Genomic DNA, 23411 nt, shown 5'->3' on the forward strand with positions numbered 1-23411 from the left:
GGGGTGTTGGGAACATAATAATACAAGACAGAATTCGCTCTTTCTCATCTTCAGGGTAAGTAAATGAATGTTCCCTTAAGTGGTGTCTCCGGGACTTGAACAAAAGGCCCTACCCTCTCATTTGCTCGAGAGGACTTTTTGTTTATTGGTTGGACCATATATAGGTTGTTCATTAGAGGAGTCAAAATTACTGTTATTGGAGGCAAAATTAACCCAAAGGTAAAACGGTAATTAGATCCAGTTGGAGTTACGAACACTCGTGAAGGACTAACTTACTGTTATTGGTCTATATCCATGGACACAGAAATGTATCTATGGTGAGAATAGTGCATTTGTAGGTCTTTAGTGGAGTGCACCCACAGTTAAGAAATATCGATTAACTTGGTTAATGAATTTAGCCAATTAATCTATATCGTTGGAGCTTTTGATCTCCACTAGGTTAGCTGACTAAAGGATATTAAAGAGAGATGATTTGAATGGTTCAAACCAATTTGAGGAAATTATTTATTAATATGATTAATATGAATTTAATTACGGATACGATCTATAATTCAAATTAATTTGGAAAGAAACATTTGAATAAGATTCAATAATTAATTTAAGTGAATTAAATTCACAAAGAATTAATTAATAGAAAGGTGTTGAACATATACATATAAATAGTTATTTAATTAATATGCTAATTAATTAAATAAACGTTATTTAATTTATTGTGCACAAGAAAAAAATTGGAAAAAAACTAGGAGAAGGGGTGACCCTTCTCTATATAAAATCTTCCTTATGGCCCTTTTGAGGACACATAGAAAACAACAGACTTGCAAGCATTCATTGTGCAATTTTCTCCCTAAGCCACAAAAGAAATCCTCTCTACTCTCCCAAAGACTTTTCCTCCTCACCCTCTTCCAATAGTTGGATAGCACCTATCCTTCTATTATAATCTTTGAGAATAACAAGGTTACTCTCGTGGTCGTATTCAAAATTGTTCGAGGAAACGTTCGTGTTCAAGTTCATTGGAGAAGTTGTTTGTTGGAAAATCGAGAGGATTGTTCTAGGAGCTTGGAAATTACAAAGGTAAGAATAGTTCTATCATTTCCCTACACCATGCTATTTATATGTTTGGTCTATGTATATTCTATTTTAGTTTACTATTTTTGTTTATACAAGGTGGAAAGTACATGGATTTAGAATTCCAAGACTATATGATAGAACATGAATTCAATCCCAACTTTCAGCACCTGGTACACCTCAACATAATTGTGTATCAAAGAGGAGAAATAGAACCTTATTAGATATGGTTCTTTCTATGATGAGTTATGCTCAATTTCCTAAGTCGTTTTGGGGGTATGCAGTAAAGACTACAGTTCACATCTTGAACAATGCTCCCTCGAAGAGTGTTTATGAAACACCTTCCAAGTTATGGAGGGGGCATAAACCGATTTTACATTACTTCAAAATCTATGGTTGTCCTGCACATGTATGTTACTAAGAAATCCTAAGAAGTTGGAACCTCGTTCAAGATTATGCCAATTTGTTGGTTACCCTAAGGAAATGAGAGGTGGTCTATTCTATGACCCTCAAGAACATAAGATGTTTGTATCGACAAATGCTACATTTTTAGAGGAAGACCACATGCGAGATCATAAACCATGAAGCAAAATAGTATTAAGTGAAGCTACTGAATGATCAACAAGGGTTATTGATGCAGTTAGTCTTTGATCAAGAGGTACTGAAAAGCCAACACTTCAGGTCAGTCTCGTTTTTCTCAATCTTTGAGAGTACCTCGATGCAGTGGGAGGTTTATGATATAATATGACTGTTAATTGGGTTTAACTGAAACTCGAGTTGTCTTACTAGATGATGGTATTGAGGATCCATTGTCCTAAATGAATGATGTAGACAAGGACCAATAGGTCAAAGTCATGGACCTTGAAATGGAGTCTATATACTTCAATTTAGTATAGGAGCTTGTAGATCCACCTAAGGGGTTAAACCCATAGGGTGTAAATGGATCAATAAAAGAAAGAGAAATGTAGCTGGAAAGGTATAGACCTTCAGAGCTAGACTTGTGCAAAGAGTTAGTCAGAGGGAAGGGGTTGACTATAAACATTTTTTTTCCCTATTGCTTGTTTTAGTCTATAAGATTTCTCTTGTCCATAACCACATATTATGACTATGAGATATGACAAATGGATGTCAAGACGCTTTTCTTAATGGCAATCTTGAAGAGAATATCTTTATGTCTCAGTCGGTTCATATCCCAAGTTAGAAGAAAAAGGTTTGAAAGCTGAGTCCATCCATTTATGGGTTGAAACAAGCATCCAGATCATGGAACATTATATTTGATACAACGATCAAATCCTTTGGTTTTGATCAAAACATCGATGAACCTTGTATCTACAAGAAAATCATCAACAAAAAGTAGCTTTCTTAGTACTTTATGTGGACGATATCCTACTCATTGGAAATGATGTAGGGTACCTTACTGACATCAAGGAATAGCTGGCAGCTAAACTCCAAATGAAAGATTTGGGAGAGTCGTAGTATGTACTTGGGATCCAAATTATTAGGGAGTGCAAGGACAAAATGTTGGCTTTATCTCAAGCAACTTATATTGACAAAATGTTGACTCGATATTCGATGCATAACTCTATGAAGGGTTTATTATCTTTCGGACATGGGGTAACTTGTCTAAGGAACAGTATCCTAAGACATCTCAAGAAGTTGAGGATTTGAGACATATTCCCTATACTCAGCTGTGAGCAGCTTAATGTATGCAACTCTCTACACTAGGTCAAACATTTATTATTCAATTATAATAGTCAGTAGGTACTAGTCCAATACAGGGTTAGACCACTGGGTTGTGGTTAACAACATCTTCAAGTATCTTAAGAGAACGAAGGACTATAAGCAGGTGTATAGAGCTAAGAATTTGATCCTTGTAGGATACATAACCTTTGATTTCAAAACTAACAAGAATTCTAGGAAACCCATGTCAAGATCTGTTGGAGTATACCAGCATGCAGCAGAAGCAACAAGGACCAATAAACATTCTAATTTATTAATTTTGGCTATAAATTAAGCATGCTCATAAACTAATAAAAGGGTTTCATGACATACCTTTGTAAAACCACTTGAATCTCGAATTCAGCTGCAAGTCTGTGGAACTTGTAAACTACCTCAAGGTCTTCCCTACTATTCTCTTGGAGCCTTATATTGAGCTGTGGGACTCAAAATAAGCTTGAATAAAGAGAATTTGGAGAACAAGCATACTGCTGCAACTTGAAGAACACTTTTTTCAACCTCTCAAGCTTTTCAGCAAAAACTCATGAAGTACATCAGTTTGCATGTCCACTTCAATCTTCCCTATTTATTGCAGGACTATCATGCAATGAAGATTGTTGCATGAAGAGCAGCTCATGCTTGGAAATTTGACTCAAGGATTTGGTAGAAAATGAGTGAGCTACTACAAAGAAGAAAATGAAGATTTCCCACTTTTTCCATTTTGTTGTTTTCAATTTTTGTTTTACAAATTTGATTTCCAAAATCAATTTTGTGTTCAAAATTGATAACTTTATTAATTTTACAAAATTAATTAATTAATTAATTTTCTAATAAAATTAATAATAAATAATTAATTAAATAATTTAATTAATTCTAATTAATTTAATATCAAATATTAAATTAATTTTACACAAATTCCACCATCATGAATTCCTATTCATGAATTTAATATTTAAATCATATTTAAATATTAATTGATTCTCCAATTCTATTTAATTCCAAAATTAAACGCATAATTATATCACATATAATTACTAATTCCCTGAATTCTAATTTGAACGTTTCAAATAACTTATTACGCTACTCTAAGGTTAATCTATTTATGAACTAGTAGGGGGACCTTGTGAGCCTACAGATTAGAATTTAGGGACTTAGTAATTATATGTGATATAATTATGCGTTTAATTTTGAAATTAACTATTTCCTGAGCTAAACTCTTTACACCAAATTAACACCCATTCGTTAACTAATGGGTTATCCACTAAAGCCCATGTCTGCAGTCCCCTCATTGTAGATATATTATGTCCACTCGATATAACCATGATTAGTAAGTTAACCCTTCACAGGTTGTTCATAATAACGACTGGGTCAAATGTCTGTTTTACCCTCAAGATTACCTCTTGTTTCTTAAGCCCCACTGATCCTCTAATGAATAATTGGTTTGTGATTCGATCAATAAACTGAGTCCCTCTCGAGCCAATGAGAAGGTGGGGCCCCTTGTTTAAGACCTGGAGTTAGACTTAAGGGAACAACCTCTCTACTATCCCTGAAAGCGGGTAGGAGTGAATTCCATCTAGCACCCTATGTCCCCAACTATCTACTAGTTCTTACCCCTGAAATGGAGGTTTATTAAGCCAGCGCTGTTGAGCCAACCCTCACCTGTGCAAATCTAAGGATAATCCCGAATAAATAGGAGTTCATATTTAGCTCAGGATTAAGGTCAAGTTACCTAGGTCATTGTTTTGAAATAGTTAGTCTTAAACAATAAACAACGTTATAAAGTAAGAATGACTTATTTCGTGGTATTAGGATCACATCGTCTGCAGCACATTACAACTCCTTATAACAATTATAGAGTGAGTCGCATCCACTAGTGTTATCAAAATAAGGCACCCATCCTTATCCTTATACTATAGATCATTTTGACTATTTACTCGAACCCGATCCACTTTTATGTATCCACATAAAGTTCAAGTACTCATGTAATAGTCATGGATCCTAGTTTATTGGATTTATTTCTAAAATGAAATAAGCAATTCATATATTCAATAATAACTTTTTGAATTTTCAGAATAAGTTTTATTGTTTATAAACCATGTGATTTAGGACATAAAACCCAACAGGAGCAATGTTTACCCTTTACATGAGAGCTGTAATATGGCGTTGCATCAAACAAGGATAAATTGCAGATTCTATTGGAAACTGAGTATGTAGTTGCTTGTATGGTAGCAAAGGAAGTAGTTTGGCTCAGGAAGTTCCTAAGAGATTTGGATGTGGTTCCAAATATGGACTTTCCCATCAAGTTATATTGTGACAACAGTGGTGTAGTAGCCAACTGCTATCACACCCCCTCTCAGACTACTATCTTAGCTCAGGTAAGGAAATGACTGCAGTAGTTATCAATCCTTTTATGACACTTACTGCCTACTAACTCTTGTTAAATAATCTAATAACAACATGCAATCTCAAACACCGCGACTGCTACTAAGGCCAAACAAACATTAACCATTAAACTCAAAACATATACAGAATTTACAACACAAGTCTCATAAGTCCCAACTCCCAAACTTAGTCCCTACATGTAACAACTACAAGATGTGTATAAATATTTACAGTAAGCACCTAGCTGACGGGTTACTAGAACTCTTGACTATAAGTGGCAGAGCAGATGTAGAGCTATCTTCGGAGGATTTGACTCTTGCTGCCTGGCTATAGGTCAAGTACTTAGAAATTTCCTTGAGACTTTGGCTCTTGCTATGCGGACAACACACTTCACCAACGCATGCCCACTATGCAATCAATAGTTGCTCTAAGTGTTCCTTCAGCCACACATGGTCATTCACATAGGCATATATGCGTCCAAGACTTCAACGCAACCTCCTCAACCCAAATAGTAGGTCAAACGCATAGGAGTGCTCAACCTTTAGTCTGCCCGAGCACCTACTGTGAGCTGCCAACTTACTCAACCCAAGTAGCTCTATTTGTTCATAGAATTCCAGATTTGATTTACTTCATTAATAACTAAAATTCTAAGGCTCATCTCAAGAAATTTCCTTCTACAAACTTGTACAATTGTCATAGAAAGCTTACCTTAAAATTTCAGCTTCAAACTCTTTGGAATTTGTTCTGGAGCCTCAATTCTTCATCGACGGACCAGATTCACCAATGAACTGAACCTCTTGTCACTTTCTTTTTTTTCCGGTCTTATTCCGGTGAGATCTTCTTTTGAAAACACTACCTCTAAAACTAGACTCTCAGTGCTTTTCAACGACACCAAGAACTGTCAATTTACACGGAGGAATTATTCAAACTGACTTTTTGAAGTTCGTCCTCCCTTTTATACTACCACCCACCATTTTTCATAAATGTTTACATGACACTTCCAGTTCAAGTGGATTTAATTTCGAAGCTTAGAACAACTGGTGCCTCTTAATCGATGGTTAAGACTGATTGATTCACCTACTATCGTATGCTTTCAACTAGGTTCAATTCACACCATAGTTCTCACGCAAACTATTCCAACGCATGTACTTTATGCTTTGGCCTCCTCTCGGCTTCAATCATCACCACTCCAGCCTTTTCAGCTTTGCAAAGCCTGATCAACGCAAGCTCTACTCATTGCATGCCAAGCTTGACCAGCGCACAGCCAGCCATACTCCAACGCATAGTTCTAACGTACACTGAGTAGCCAGCGCCTTGCGCTCAACGCCTAGACAAAGCCTCAATCGTCTAGCTTTGCACCTGCTGATGCTCTCGCTCATCGTGTACGCTTACGCCCATTGTCTAGCACATCACGACCATTGTCTAGCGCTTACGCCTATCGTGTAGCGCTATCGTCTAACTCATCGTCTAGCGCATTGCCTAGCTTATCGTCTAGCGTCATAAGAAGCTATACGATCATCCGTGCGCAACGCTCCAATGCCTAGCGCCCATGCGCGTGCACACCCGATCCTGACGCACGATACTAACCTCACAAGACTTGGTTTCTGCATGTCTTGCCCATGCATAGGATTGCTTGCTCTCATACTACTTTTCTTGGCATGCACAACCAACGCATGGCTTCTCCTCACTCAGCCACACTTGGCTTTCTTAAGAGCCCAACTAACCTCAACAAATAGGTAAGGCCAATGCCCATGGCTCAACTCCCACACCTAACACAAAGCCAATGCATGGGCTACACACTTAGCCAATTTTCTAGCTTCACCCAAGAGTCAAGCTTCCAAACTTACACATTTCTTCTAACTCTTCACCCTTTTCCCTACAACTAAACATTAGTTCTCACATTAACCTACTCACCATAATAGTTTCAGTAGGAACATACCCAAGTAGGGAAATTAGGGTTCAGGGTTTACATTTTACCTCCCCTTAAGAAAAATTCGTCCTCGAAATTTTGCTACAAGTCCGTCAATTAAACAACTGCAGATACTTATTATTCATTTGCTCTTCAGCTTCTCATGTAGCTTCTTCAGTGCTATGGTTTAACACCCCCCAAAACTTTTTTTATATTTCTATGTAATTTCAGTATTTCCTTTTATTGTTGAGGGTATTTTTGGAATTTTGGAAGTCAAGTGTAATTGCGGAATTTAATTGTTGGCGTGAAATTATTCAATTTGAAAATTAATGGCAGGAATTAATTTTCTTTTGAAAAGGAAAGGAATTTAATAGTATAAAGTGGGAAAAAGAATAAAGTATAATTATACTTATTTCCTTTTTTAGTTATTATTATTATTATTATTATTATTTATAAAAAAAATCAAACCCCCCTTTCTTCCTCATGCATCCGGCGCCCCTCCCTCAATTTCTTTTTCCTCCAGCTGCCATCGACGCCTCACTGCACCGTGTCACTCCCGCTGTCGACCTCGACCAGCAGCTGATCTTCTCAGCCCGTCATCCAGATGCCGCCGGTCCAACCCTAGTCGCCCGCTGTCGAGGTTTTTCCCAGCTGACGCCCACCGTTCGGCAACGCCCGATCGCGTTCAAAGCCTACCATCCGAATCCGTGCATCTGTTGCCCGATCTGCTTGCCCAGCCCTCATGCTAGGTCGTCCGTCAAGTGGAGTCATCCGACCGTCGCTTGACGCCCTCTAGCCACGTGCCTCACTCTCGTCTTAGCCTCCGTGAGGCCATTCAACACCCCAGCCAGCCGTCCACATTCAGTCATCAATGTTTTTATCACCATCGAAGCCTCAGCCATTGCTTGGGTTCACTCGCCGCCACTGCGTGATCTCAAGGTAATCTTGGATTTGGGTAAGATCTTTTCTTGTTGGGTTGGGTTTCTTAAAGGATTTTTGGATGCCCATTAAGTTTGGAATGAGAGTTAACCTTGGTTGCATTATTTGACTTTAGATTAGAGTTGGAAATTGTTGAAGTGACCATCCACTGGATTCAAGGTTGTTCTACAGGTGTTCTGTATAAGGTTTGCGATGCTTGTGGTTACTCTTGAACACCAATCAGTTTAGGGATGGTTAGATTAAATTTTATATGTTTTGGTTTTGGGTTAAAATTGTTAACATCTCCTTGGTTTGGATTTTAAATTCAAGACTTGAGACGTTTAGGGTGTTGCTCATCAAAGTAAAGGCCAATTATCTTTTGAACTTTGGTAAGTGTGGAGTAAGTTGTTGGGTGGTTATTTTGAATTAAGATTAATTGTGGAGAATTAAGTTATTAATTTTGAACTTTGTGTATGTTCAGGTAACCAACAGAAGTGGGTTTTGGAAATAAGTTTAGACCGAACTATAGTTTAGGTAAAGTAAAATTGGAGGTCTTTGAATAATTTGGTTAATTGGAGTTAGACCCAAAATATTGATTTAAATATTGGATTTATCTTAGGTGTTACTTGTCTTGAAAAGGATAAGTTTGCTTGGGCTTCTTTGGATTTAACTTTGAGGTAAGTAATCTTACTACAAGAACTACCCACGGGCTAGGCATTAGATGTATGCTAGCATGATAAATGAATGTTATGGCAGAATGACAGCATGATAGACTAATAGTATAATATGATCAAAGTATGTTCTGGTACGAGACCTGAATTATTTATTTATGCACATAGACACTTGAATGCTAGTATAAGATGTTATGTGCTTCCATGTGGTTGTATTTGATCTGATGATGTTGAGGTATACATGTATGTTGTAGAACCACGATGTTGAGGTATATGTGTATGTTGTAGAGCCATGATATTGAGGTTTATATGTATGTCATAGATTTGTACAGTGATGATTATGATGATGAGACTGTGAAAATGTCCTTACTGATTAGATAGATGCCCATTAGATTTTGTGTTTCCTTCGGGATTCACGCGTTTGTGTCTCCTTCGGGATTCACGCGTTTGTGTCTCCTTCGGGATTCACCAGTTTGTGTCTCCTTCGGGATTCACGCGTTTGTGTCTCCTTCGGGATTCACCAGTTTGTGTCTCCTTCGGAATTCACCAGTTTATGTCTCCTTTGAAATTCATCAGTTTTTGTCTCCTTCGGGATTCACCAGAGGTAGTGGGCATACTTAACTACATTAGGATAGGACTCAGTCTCCTTCTTGTTTCATGTGTATATTTTTCCCATGAGGACTAGAGCAGTTTATATGTTTCACAAGAGGTGGGTATCTAGAGGACATATATGCCCAGCCTGACCCCAGTAGTGGGGTTACTTACTGAGTATTTTATACTCATTCTTTCTTATGTTGTTGTTTCAGGTAAGGGTAGAGATATACCGGCGATGGACAAGCGAAATCCGCATCATAAAATTTAGAGTTCTTTTCATGTTTCTCTTAACTTTTAGTTTTAATGTTTAAAACATACTTTTAAGAATCGTTTTTCAAACTTAATTACTATCATTTATGATTTCTGGGTACCCTACTATTGTTTTAATATTTGAATTTAATGAAAGTCTTTTGAATTTACCTTATTTAAATAGCATTTATTTCGCCATAATAGAGTGTTGTTTTGAGTTCCATGCATGCATGTTTTTAGTAACGGCCTAACTTAAGTCCTAAGAGGTCGGGTCGTTAAATATGGTTTCTCCATGATACCTTTACTAAAGGTATGGTCTTGTTCCTCAAGAACTACTCTTTCCTGTCAAGAATCTTCACTGGTTCCTCTTCGTATGACAAATTTTCTTTCAACTGCACTGGTTGTTCAGGTAACACATGGGTAGGATCTGGCACATACTTTCTTAGCATCTCCATATGAAACATATCGTGTATACGAGATAACTCTGGAGGTAACTCTAACATGTACGCCGCTGGGCCAACTCGCTCTATTATTCCGTAAGGTCCAATGGTTTCTTTCCACGGGGACAACTTAAGAAATACCTTATCACCAACTTCGAATTCTAATTCTCTTCTCCGCTTATCTGCATAACTCTTTTGTTTGTCTCGAGCTGTTTTAAGATTTTCTCTTATAATCTTAACACTATTTGACGTCTGCTGAATAAGTTCTAGGCCTAATAGTTTTCTTTCTCCCACTTCATTCCAATATACTAGAGTCCTACATAGTCTCCCGTACAAAGCCTCATACGGATTCAGTCCAATACTCGAATAATAACTGTTGTTATATGAAAATTCAATCAACGATAGATTCGTATCCCAACTTTCCTTGAACTGCAATACAAATGCCCTCTACATGTCCTCTAGTGTCTGTATCGTCCACTCAGATTGACCACTCGTCTGTGGATGAAAAGCTATACTGAAATATAGTTTGGTACCCATAGTTTTCTGCAAGCTAGGCCAGAACTTCGATGTAAACCTAGAATCTCGGTCTGATACAATTGAAACTAGAGCTCCAAACGGACTCACAATTCTGTCAACATATAGCTTAGCTAACCTGTCTAGGGTAAAAGTAATCGTAACGGGTAAAAACTTAGCTGTCTTTGTCAATCAATAAACAATTACCCATATACCGTCATAGCTTGTTGGTGTCTTAGGCAAACCAAACAAGAAATCCATCGTAACATGCTCTCACTTCCACTTTGGCACTGGGAGTGGATTAAGCAATCCCGCTGGCATTTATCGTTCAGGATTAACTTGCTGACACACTAAACATCTGTCAACATACTTTGCTATCTCTCTTTTCATACCAGGCCACCAGTACGATTTCTTTAAAGTTCTATACATCTTCGTACTGCCTGGATGCATAGCATAAATTGAACTATGTGCCTCTTCCAAAATAGCCTACTTAAGTGCTAAGGCATTAGGTACACATATTCTACCTTCGTTTAGTAGCACTCCATCTGCTCTTAACTGATAGTCCATTCTCAGGCCTTTGATTTGTATGGGTGAGGTGGCCAGTTCGCTGACTCAATATTTTAGGGACAAGATGGAGTGAGGAGCTGGGAACATAATAATACAAGATAGAATTCACTTCTTCCCTTCTTTTGGGTAAGTAGATAAGTGTTCTCTTAAGTGGTATCTCGGTGACTTGAATAAAGAGCTCTACCTTTTCATTGGCCTAAGAGGGGTAAGTAGATGAGTGTCCACCAGGTCCCTTGAGCTCACTAAATGATATTATAGAGGGATGATTTTAAATGCTCAAATCAATTTAAGAAAACTTTATATTAATATGATTAACATGTAATTGATTATAGATACGGTCTATAATTCAAATTCAATTGGAAAGAAACATTTGAATAAGATTCATATAATTAATTCAAGTGAATTAAGTTCACAAAGAATTAATTAATAGAGAGGTCTTGCACATATACATATGATATTTATGATAACTAAATATATAGAAGTTAAGTTGGATTTAATGTATAAATAGTTATTCATGTGCTAATTAATTAAATAAGTTTACTTAATTAATTGTGCACAAGGAAAAATTGGAAAAAGACAAGGAGAAGGGGTTAACTGTTCTCTATATAAAGTCTTCCTTATGGCCTTTTTGGGATACACAGAACACAATAGAATTAGCAAGCATTCATTGTGCAATTTTTCCCTAAGCCGCAAAGAAATGCTCTCTACTCTCCCAAAAGGTTTTCCTCCTCACCCTCTTCCAATAGGTGGATACCACTTAACCTTCTATTGGAATCTTTGAGAATAACAATGTTACTTTCATGGCTATATTCAAGATTATTCGAAGAAACATTTGTGTTCAAGATCGTTGGAAGAGTCATTCGGTGGAACATCTAGAGGATCGTTCTAGGAGCTTGGAATCTACAAAGGTAAGAATGGTTACATCATTTTCCTACAGCATGCTATTTACATGTCTGCTCTACGTATATTCTGTTTTAGTTTTCTTTTTTTGTTTATGTAAAAATTGATTTGCGAGATGCAAGGGTTTCACAATGCTTCCGCTATGGGATCTGATCCTTTTAAAAGAAATATGAAATACAAAAATTCCTTTAAATTACAACACTTCATAAGAAGTTAAATAGATTGTTCTCTTTTTGTTGGTAATGAAGAAGGATAGAGTAATAGGCATCACCAATAAATATTGGACATCAAGATCGATGACTTCTACAATCGAAAATCAGATTTACACAAGGCTGAGCTATCCATCTAAAGAGGGAAAAGGAAGAAGAACTAAAATTCTGTAAGATGATAAATAATTTATGCCGGTGAAATTTTCATTCACAAGCCCATTATCTAATGATTTAAAATTATGTGCTTTTTAGAGGACTCAAAGTTGGGCAATGAAGGTAGCACAAAGATCCAAGAAAAGAAATTGGGGGCCTTGAACCCTCTATAGATCAAAGAAAGAGAATGAAATTTGAGATTGTTATCGAGAAAGTGATGTGACACGAGTTTTATATTAAACATGTGATGAGACAACGACCCTCAAACTATCTCCACAATGGTATGATATTGTCCACTTTGGGCATAAACCCTCATTGCTTTGCTTTTGTTTTCACCCCAAAAGGCCTCATACCAATGGAGTTAGTAATTCTCACTTATATACCTATGATCCTCCTCTAATCTAACCAATGTGGGACTTTGGTCGCATTCCCAACAATCCTCCCTTCGAACAAAGAACCACCAAGCCTCCAGTCATCAATCCGTCTAACTCATATCTAGGCTAACACCTTTTGACCCGAGCAAACCACCTATCCGATAGAGTTCAACCACGGATCACACTATGACTACTTCCAATGCTCCACTTTGGTGGCATTCCCAAAAATCCTCCCCTCGAACACCACTGAGCCTCCCCACAAACAGTCATCCATCCATCTAACTCAAATCTAGGCTAACTCCTTTTTCACCCGAGAATACCGCCTATCCAATATAGTTCAACCACGGATCCCACCACGACTACTTCCAAGGCTCCATCTTTGTTCGGCACCAAGGATTCTACCGAGCATGGCTCCATCTTTGTTCGGCACCGAGGATTCTACTAAGCATGGTTAATTTAGGAGCATGCTCTGATACCACTTGATGAGACAACGATTCTCAAACTATCTCCACAATGATATGATATTGTCCACTTTGGGCATAAACCCTCATGGTTTTGCTTTTAGTTTCACCCCAAAAAGCCTCATACCAATGGAGATAGTCATTCTCACTTATATACCCATGATCCTCCACTAATCTAACCAATGTGGGACTTTGGTCGCATTCCCAACAATCCTCCCTTCGAACAAAGGACCACCAAGCCTCCAGTCATCAATCCGTCTAACTCATATCTAGGCTAACTCTTTTTCACCCGAGCATACCACCTCTCCGATAGAGTTCAACCACGGATTACACCATGACTACTTCCAATGCTCCACTTTGGTGGCATTCCCGACAATCCTCCCCTCGAACAAACGACCATCGAGCCTCCTTTCGAACAAATTCACCAATCTGTAATTTCAGTATCCACTGATACCGAGAGATCCGCACACAACGTCGCCTCTGATTGAGAACAACCCGCCGCAAAATAGCCCAAAACTATGTGCTACCCGCCTCTGACTGGCGAACCACAAAAAACAGATCTGCAGCAAACCCATGCTGAACCGGAACTGTCCGACCACTTGCTCAGAACCGGACGGCCCAGATCGATACAATCTCCAACCCATCACCCACGCTCACACCGCAGCTACTGCCTTCAATCTCACCGAAACCGAGACCACCTGTCTCTCTGACAAACTCGTCGGATGGAACTGAGCTACAAGCAACTGCTTTCGTCTACAAGCCAACCAAGGCACGATTTCGGCTTCAGCAAAAAACCTCAGGCGATTGCTTCGATTTTTTCTTCTTAGGCGACTGTTTTCCGGTTTTGTTTCTCGCTTGCGGCTGCCTTTCTCTCCTGCTAAAGGAGTTACACGACAATCCTCTAATTTTGGAGAAGAAAGGGATAATTACAAGAATGCCATTACTCATTATTTACAAGAATGCCATTGGGCCTTTAAATTTCCAAAAAACCCAATATAACCCACTTAAATACCTTGTTATTTTCTAAAAATCTCCCTCATAACAAGAATATTTAAGTGTCAAGCCGATTCTTCAATCTTCCTATCATCCAGATTTAATATTCAGCCCATCTAATAGGTATTTGAACCTATGGGCTAGAAGAACCTCAGTTAACATATCTGACAAATTTTCAACTGTATGAACCTTGACCAGTTCAACATCTTTCAGGGCCACAACTTCTCTGATAAAATGAAATTTGACATCGATATGCTTAGACCGTTCGTGATGAGATGGATTCTTCACAAGATGAATAGCACTCTGGCTATCATAACGGACGATAGGAATGAACTTCTGTGACAACAACTCACCAACTATTCTTTTCAACCACACTGCCTCTTTCACAGCTTCACCCACTGAAATATACTCTGACTCAGTAGTAGACAAGGCAACAACTGACTGTAGAGCAACCTTCCAACTGACCACATTACCAAACAAATGAAAAATGTTACCTGATTGAGACCTTCTTTTGTCAAGGTCTTCAGCATAATCGGCATCCGTGAAGCCTTCCAACAGTGCTGATTTATCACAATCCCTACTAAAACACAATGATATACTGGCACTACCTTTCAAATATCGAATCACTCATTTAACTGCATTCCAATGCTCCTTCCTAGGATTTGACATAAACCTACTTATCATACTCATAGCATATCCCAAGTCAGGCCTAGTACAAATCATCAAATACATAATACTTCCAACAGCATTACAATAGGAAATATTAGCCATCTTTAACCTTTCTTGTTCAATAACAGGACACTGAGATGAAGAAAGCCTAAAATGGATGCTAAGGGTGTCAAAACTTCCTTACAACCAGACATATTATACTTCTCAAGTAGTTTATGCACATAACTCTCCTGCGAAATGGTTAACAAACCTTTCTCCCTATCTCTTTTCACATCCATGCCTAGGATCCTTTTCAGTTCACCTAAATCTTTCATCTCAAATTCACTACTCAATCATTTCTTGAGATCACAGATTTCAGAATAATCCTTAAACACCAGAATCATATCATCTACATACAGAAGTAGATAAATAGTTTCCAGTACACGTAGGCATCATAAGAGCTCCTGTGAAACCCCTACTTCAGAATAAAGGTGTCAAACCTGATATACCATTGTCTCGGCGATTGCTTCAGTCCATAGATGGATCTGTGAAGACAAAAAACCATGTCTTCCTTTCATTTCACTTCATAGCCCTTAGGTTGAGCCATGTAGATCACTTCCTCCAATTCACCATGAAGGAAAGTTGTGGTAACGTCCATCTGTTCAACAAACATATCAAAGTGAACAACAATAGATAAAATTAATCGAATGGATGAATGCCTCACCACCAAAGAGAAAATCTCATGAAAGTCAACTCCCTCCTTTTGAGTGTAGCCCTTGGCTACCAGTCTAGCCTTATACCTAGGCTTGCTGTCACCTCCTGTACCTGGCTTGATTTTATAAATCCACTTTGACTGAATGAGTTTCTGATTAGGAGGCTTTAGAACCAATGACCATGTCTGATTCTTTTGCAATGAGAACAACTCTGCTTCCATAGCATCATTCCATTGTTCCTTCGAATCAGATACAATAGCCTCCTCAAAAGTAAGAAGCTCTGCTTCAATACTGTCAGCTACACAAGTAAGAGCATAAGAAACTAAATTAGCATAACCATACCTCATAGGAGTTTGCCCCACCCGCTGAGGCCTTTCACGTGTAAGCTGATAGTTCTGTAGGCCACTGCCACTTGAGCTTTCTTCACCAAAAGCTCCCTCATCAATCAAAGTTCTCTACAGTTGAGGCTGTCTACCATCAGAACTGGATGACTGATCACTGTAATCACCTGAACTAACTGATGGTTGTGCTTTAGAATCAATTCCAACCTCTGCCTCAACCTGATCAACTATCTGTTGTTTCTGCTGCTCTTTCACACGAAATGGCATCTCGGTTTCATTAAAGGTCACATCTCTGTTGATAATGCATTTATTTCTGCCCTCTTCCAAGCACCAAAGTTTATATCCTTTAACACCCTGAGGGTAGCCAATAAACATACATTTCATTACCCTCTTGTTCAACTTCCCTTCCTTAACATGAGCATAAGTTGAACATCCAAACACTCTGAGATGATCCAAGCTTGGAGCTTTTCCTGTCCATATCTCTTGAGGGGTCTTTAGGCCTAAAGCAGAAGACGGACTCCTATTGATAAGATAACAAGCTGTTTAGGCAACTTCCCCCCAAAATTTCAAGGGTAATGAAGCATTTGTTAAGAGACATCTTGTACGCTCCATAATTGTTCTGTTGAACCTCTTAGCTAAACCATTCTGCTGAGGAGTGTACTAACAGTGAAATGCCTCGTAATTCCCTCAGATTTGCAAAATTTATCAAATTTGTGATTCACAAATTCTAAACCATTATCTGTCCTCTAATATTTTACCTTCATGCCTGTCTGGTTCTCAACCTGCCTTTTCCATTCAAGAAATTTCCCAAAATCTTCATCCTTCTGTTTTAGTGGATACATCCACACCTTTCTTGAAAAATCATCAATGATTGACATAAAGTATCTCAAACCTCCCATAGAAGGTACCTTTGTAAGACCCCACAAATCTGAATGAATATAATCTAAAATCCCTTTAGTAGAATGCTTCCCTGTCCCAAACTTCACTCTGGTAGACTTTCCCATTATGCAATGTTCACAAAATGGGAGTTCAATGTCTTTAACTCCTCCAAGCAAACCTTGTTGACCTCTTTCACTCACATGAGCCAATCTGTTATACCATAAGATAGATTTATCTGTTTCTTTCCCAGATGTAATAGCAGCACTACCTGAAACTGCAGTACCTTCCAACACATAAAGACCATTCCTCAAGGTCCCCTTCAGCTTGACCAAAGAACCCTTGATAGCCTTCAGAACTCCATTCTCAAATTTATAAGAATAACCTGCTCTATCTAATTCGCCCAAAGAAATTAGATTTCGTTTGAGTTCTGGAACATACCTTATATTTGTAAGAATTCTGATCATACCATCATGTGTTGCAATTCGAACTGACCCAATTCCTTTTACATCACAAGCACCATTATCACCAAGCAGAATTGATCCTCATCATTTTCCTGAAAGTCAATCAAGAAATCCCGATTATGAGTCATGTGAAACGTGCACCCTGAATCCATGATCCAAGCATTCTGAATGTCCCTGCTGGACACCATCAAAACCTCTGCTGAATCATACTCATCAGTAATATTTGCTGCACTAGAATCCCCTGTATGCTTGCTACTTGATGCTTCCTTGCTCTTATTCAAAGGGAAATTCTTTCTAAAGTGTCCTACTTTATGACATAGGAACCACTTTTTGCTTTTCCCCCTTTGATTTCGACCTGGATCTCGACCCTTTTCCTTTTCCGTTCTTTTTCTCATTTCTACCTCTGGCCATGAGTAACTCTCCATCCTTGTGTTCCTTTTTAATCTCGAGATTTATCGTTCTCAAGGCATCCAACACTATATCCATGGACAATGAATCCCATCCATATTTAATAGCTGCCTTAACTTCTCGATACGATTCTAGCAAAGAATTCAGAAGAATAACTGCTTGATTTTCATCCGACATCTTCTCACTGATATTATTGAGATCAACTATAATCTTCTGAAATTCATCTAGGTTCTCTTCTAAGCCTTTACTTGAGTCCATCTTATATCCAAAGAATTTTTCCTTTAGATATAATTTATTTGACAAGGACTTAGTCAAATAAAGACTTTCCAATTTTTTCCACAACTCCGCTGTAGTAGTGGCCTCATCTACTAGCCTAAGCACTCCATTTGACAGATACAGAATTATTGTTGAATAGGTCATCTCATCCATATCCCTTTTTTCAGCTTCTGTAATTGTTGGTGGAATGTTATCTTCGTCTAAGATTTTGGCTACCTTTTGTTGTACCAGAATAGCCTTAATCTTTTTCCTCTATAACCCGAAATCACCTTTCCCATCAAATTTAACAACTTCGAACAGTGTAGACATCGAAGCCATCCGTCAAACTAAATCCAACAAAAAAACCTGAACAAAGAATATGTCAGCACACACTACTGCACAACCTCTTTGGATCAACTGAAGCTCTGATACCACTTGTGAGAGTTTTTGAACCTAACTTAAATGGCCAAATAGAACGCAAAAAAATCAGCAGAAATAAATCGAAAGCAGTAAAGAACACCAAGATATATAGTGGTTCGACCAGTTTGGTCTACATCCACTTTGAGAACCAGCTTGAACTAATTTATTAATGAGCAATAAAGGAATTTTACAAATTACAGATAATCAACAAATTCACCAATCTGTAATTTCAGTATCCACTGATACCGAGAGATTTGCACACAACGTCGCCTCTGAAAACTGAGAACAACCCGCTGCAAAACAGCCCAAAACTGTGTGCTACCCGCCTCTGACCGACGAACCACCAAAACCAGATCTGCAGCAAACCCACACTGAACCGGAACTATCCGACCACTTGCTCGGAATCGGACTGCCCAGATCGATACGATCTCTAACCCGTCACCCACGCTCACGTCGCAGCTACTGCCTTCAATCTCACCGGAACCGAGACCACCTGTCTCCCTGACAAACTCGTCGGACGGAACGAGCTATAAGAGGCTGCTTTTGTCTACAAGCCAACCAAGGGGCACGATTTCGGCTTCAGCAAAAAACCTCAGGCGACTGCTTCAGTTTTTTCTTTTGATTGTTTGCATTCTGTTTGGCCATCTAAGTTAGGTTCAAAAACTCTCACAACATGAAATAACAATAACTCATTTATGAAACAAGTCGAGAATAAATCAAGCTTAGGAAATGTATTAATCAAAGGTCTTAGTCTCTACAGGTGTAGTGGGTTCAGGAATGGATGGAAGTTTCTATTGAAAAATATGAAATGCATTTCAATCGACGCAAGAAGATGGAACAGTCTGATAAATTGGTAAATTTCTTTCAAATGGCCCAATAGAAAGAAAAATACATGCGCTTGACACTTAATAACGTTTGGTAATTTTACACCACCGTCATTTTTAATGATGGTCAATTCATTCCCGAAGTAATGATTACTATGCACAGGGTTGTTAATCATGCCTTCATGTTGGCTTGGAATTCTAGGTAACCATCTATATTTCATATCGTAGTGTCCAATTCTCTTTCAAGCCACATTGAGCTCTCGTAGGGCTTTAAGAACTTCAGTCTTAATTTCACGAGGATGAGCTCGAGACTGCCAAGTTAGACCAAAGAGTACAATCATATTTCATATATTTGGTAGCATCAGTTTCTAGGTTACATCTTTTGACATTATAGAAAAAGCAAGAAACCAACAGTTACTAGATTACTTATTTTCTTTTGCTCCTCAACATCTTCAGCAAGATGCACTCTAGAGGGTGGTTGGGTAGTTTTTTCTAATAGTATAAAACGGAAATACGTGTTTCTCAGACTAGAAATTTAAAGTAGGGACAAGAAACAAGAATACCATAGTCTCTTGAAACTCAGCTCCAAGATAGCCACTAGAAACATGGAATTGATTGTCCAAGAACAAATAATAAGCAACAGTAGCCTTGGATATATTCTCAATAACAATGATCATCAGTAACTATTGGCAAGGAAGAATTTCAAATTTCTTAAGACAATAAGTCTAATTAATGATGCACCTCATTTTGAATTCGGTTACAAAGAGATTCCACCAGCTGATTCCTGTCAAATCCCATCTTTACAACTTCCTGAAGATTGTCTTCATCGATCTAAAAAAGAATAAAATAAAATAATCAAAGGAAAAAGTTTAATTGCTTGGGCAGGAGAAACTAACAATTAAGAATCTATATTGAAAAACTGGAAAAGACCTTACTTATCTTATGAAGCAAGATAGATGTCGAGTATATAGGATAGTTATATGGGTAACTGGTTCTACTCTTTGTTACATAATAAACCCTTACTAATGAAGCAAGGCAATGCCCAACTAATAACTGCCTAGTAAAAAAAAAAAAAATTGTGAACAGTAAAATATTGTTCCTATTTTCTTAATTGTGAACAGTAAAATATTGTTCCAAAAAATCCCTAATTCTTTAAAATAATAAAAAAAAAAAAAAAAAACTACTAGTACACAAACTTATCTTTTCAAAAGAAAAAAATATTATCAAATGCATCTTGAATCGACATATATTTTTTTAATCAATCTTAATTTTAAGTGAGAACTGAATTACAATATAGAAGAAAAAGGAAAACCCTATGATTTGACTATGTTGAGCAGAAAGGAAGAATACGAGGGAATACATTCAGACTTAAAAAAATCCTAAGATTTAGAAAAGAAATACAAAACCATAAAACATTATAGTAATTTTTCCTGCCTATGATCCAAAATAGTGAATTGAGTGGTTTTCTTTATGCAAGCTCTAAAAATGTTCTCAAGATCAGGAAATTTCATTAAAGAAGGAAAATTTCCTAAGTAACTTAGGTCATATTTGATAACCATTTCGTTTTTTGTTTTTTATTTTTGAAAATTAAGCTTATTTCTTCCCAATTTTTTATAATGATTTGCATCGCTCTTAGGTACAATGCTTGAATTCTTAGTCAAATTTCAGAAACAAAAATAAAATTTTAAAAGCTACTTTTTTTTAGTTTTCAAAATTTAGCTTGGTTTTTAAACTATTAATAAAAAATAGATAACAAATGAAGAAATTCAGAAGTGGAAACTGATTATAGGTTTAATTTTTTAAAAACAATAAAAATCAAATAGTTATCAAATGTGGTCTTAATGAAATAGTTATGCTTCGTAAAAAAAAAAAAGTTTTGATAAATATCAATTTATACCCCTAAATTTTCGGGGTTGTATCAATTTAAATCCTATGTTAAGAATTGTATCAATTTAAACCCTGAACTTTAGGGATTGTATCAATTTAGACCTGAATTTTGAGAGTTGTATCAAACTAATAATTATATCAATTTAAACCCTAAATTTTCTTATGTGTATCAATTTAAACCCTGAACTTTTATAAATATATTAATTTAAACCTTAAATTTTCATAAATCTATCCAAATAAAACATAATAGAGAGTTTAAGTTGATATAATTATGAAAGTTTAAGATTTAAATTGATACACTTATCGAAATTCAGTGTTTAAATTGATATAATTATTAATTTGGGGTTTAAATTGATACAATTCAAAGGTTTACTGTTTAAATTTATACAATTCTTAGTTCAGGATTTAAATTCACAAAATACCCAAATTTTAGGGATATAAATTGATATTTGCCTAAAAAGTGATAAATAAATAAATCTAATGAACCAGGATTACGAAGCTTGACAAGAGATAAAATCTATGAACTGATAAATTGTCTCCCAATAAAATCATGAAAAACAGAGTTGTAAATAACAAGTAGAACTCGGTGTGTTTTAAAGCACAAGTGCACTGATGAGAAAAATCCTATCAAGCTTCACAAAGTGCATAAAATGTTGTTAGTCGTCGTCAATTTTGGATCTCAATCATTGTTGTGCCGTAGAAGATCTATTGTCTTGAAAGAAAAATCGGCACGACCTTGGTGCTAAATTACAAAAAATCGGTTGCTCCTCAAGGTTAACACAATACCCTTCTCAGATGTGCACTCATCGAAAAAGAAATGGAATCGAGTGAAAACTTTGCTCAAAATTAAATCACTAAAATAGAGAGAAATAAGCCAAAACTCAAATTTCACCTCAAGGACAAAAAAACCTTTTTTTACTACTATAAAATTGGACTTTAAGTCGTTTAAAATAGACATTATAGGGATATAATGTTGGTTAAAATTCGACATCGAAGATCGTGTAATAAAAGGTCTTTAATTTCAATTTAAAAACCGACATTTTAGATGACCAAGATTTCAATGTCAACTATCTTCAATGTCATGTCAGTTTTCAACCGACATTGAATACTATCTTCAATGTCGATTTTCATCCGACATTGAAAATCATCTTTAATGTCGGTTTTCACCTACTTTTTATTAGTAACTGTCAGTTATTAAATATTTGCCATGGTTTTGTTATTGAAAAATAAAAATACATGTACTTTTTTTTTTTACTTATGCACATGCAAATCAATAATAATTTTCTTTTATCAGTACATACACAAAATAAAATCATAATTGTTATATATACAACTCAATTTTAAACAAATACAAAAATTAACTAATTCACAACAAAGAAAGTGACAAATGGTTTAACTACCCCATCAACAAGTTATATTGACCAATTATTGAAAAAACTCTAAAGTCTAAAGATTTATAGAGTTTGTTGTCTACTTTGAAGGATCATATAGATGCCATCTAGCAAAAAAAGAACAAAACTAAAACAATCCAACCTAAAGAGTAAGTGGTACTTTCATTCTCAAAACAACTTAAAAAGTTCATAAAAAGTGTCAAAGAGACTTGTTGACTCTCAAAACAACCTATAAATTGTTCCTAGATATCATTTTGATTTTCAAAACTAACTACAAATTACCTAAAAAGTACCTAAATGACACTTCAAATCTAAAAATAGCTTATAAATGTGTGAGTGAAACCTTTCACCGAACCTAAAAATTGTCTAAGTGACATTTTAACTCTGAAAAAAACCTTAAAAATGCCTAAATGTGACTTTCAATGTCAAAACCAACCTATAAAGTTTCCAAAAAGTGATTAAGTGAGACTTTCTCAAAACAACTTAAAATATTTAAGGGCAATTTGATAATCAAAACCCACTAGAAATTCTCTAAAAAGTGTCTTAGTATTAATTTGGTAATCAAAATCAACTAGAAATTTTCTAATAAGTGTCTAAGATATATTTTAACTCTAAAAAATACCTCAAAATGCCTAAATGTGGCTTTCAATCTCGAATGAAAATGTTTTGGCAATAATTCCAAAACCAAAACTCGGGATGTGAACCCTCAATGAAATACTAGGTAACACGAAATCACAATATAGTATATCCATAATACAATTTCAAGGATAAAATTGAAATGATTTACACAAGTCCAATAAGAAGCAAGTAGTAACTCCAATTAATTTGCAAGAATCAAAAGTAACAGGCATTACAAACGAAAGACATATGTGGATCATAAGAACGTAGAAACGATGGAGACAAAGATGATAAAAAGCTTTCAAGTCTAATGTCGAATGAAACATAAAGAGAGATTGAGATTTTGCTCACCATTTCAGTGAAATTGAGTTGACATATGAGAGAAAGTGCAGAGGCGAGCGAACTGACGTTGGTTGTGCATAGTGGCGAGCGAGTGGAACGTGGGTTGTGTG

Source organism: Benincasa hispida, chromosome 12 (genome assembly GCF_027475165.1).
Source record: "Benincasa hispida cultivar pf3 chromosome 12, pf3_genome.v1.1, whole genome shotgun sequence".
Classification (NCBI taxonomy): Eukaryota; Viridiplantae; Streptophyta; class Magnoliopsida; order Cucurbitales; family Cucurbitaceae; genus Benincasa; species Benincasa hispida.